Source organism: Stegastes partitus, unplaced genomic scaffold (assembly GCF_000690725.1).
Source record: "Stegastes partitus isolate 25-593 unplaced genomic scaffold, Stegastes_partitus-1.0.2 Scaffold453, whole genome shotgun sequence".
In the NCBI taxonomy this organism is placed as follows: Eukaryota; Metazoa; Chordata; class Actinopteri; family Pomacentridae; genus Stegastes; species Stegastes partitus.
The window spans coordinates 46417-46892 of record NW_007578184.1 but is presented as its reverse complement, the minus strand read 5'-3'; positions in this window follow the sequence as shown (position 1 = coordinate 46892).

Sequence of the window (476 nt, the reverse complement as noted above, 5' to 3'; positions counted from 1 at the left end):
GCAGCAGCAGCAGCAGCCATATGTAAACCGGGGACGCACGCTTCCAACGTGGAGCGGATCACTCGCTCCTCTTTTCAACGTGTTTTCTCCCAACAGCAGCAGGATGTGTGTTTTCATTCAGGCTGGATCAGCTAACTGGAGTCTTAACCAAAAAAAAAGAAGAAGAAAATAGAAATGTCATGCTGTGGTGTCAGGTTCCACTTTGCCCTTTGATTCATAGCTGACCATAAAAGTTGTTTAGGAGGAAGCAAGGTGTTGCCCAACCTGTAGAAAGTCTCCTAGTGGAGCTACAGGCTGTTCAGTTTTATTTTTTTTAGCATCCCTGTACACTGATCAACCTCTGTAGAGTTCTGACCCATTGGGCTCTGGAGATCTCTGTGGTTACCAGCATCAGGGTGTTGTTTCCGGTGCAACTCACTGATGCTCAATCAATCTCTCAATCTTTGTGGTGTGCCTCCAGGTGTTGCTTGAGCTTT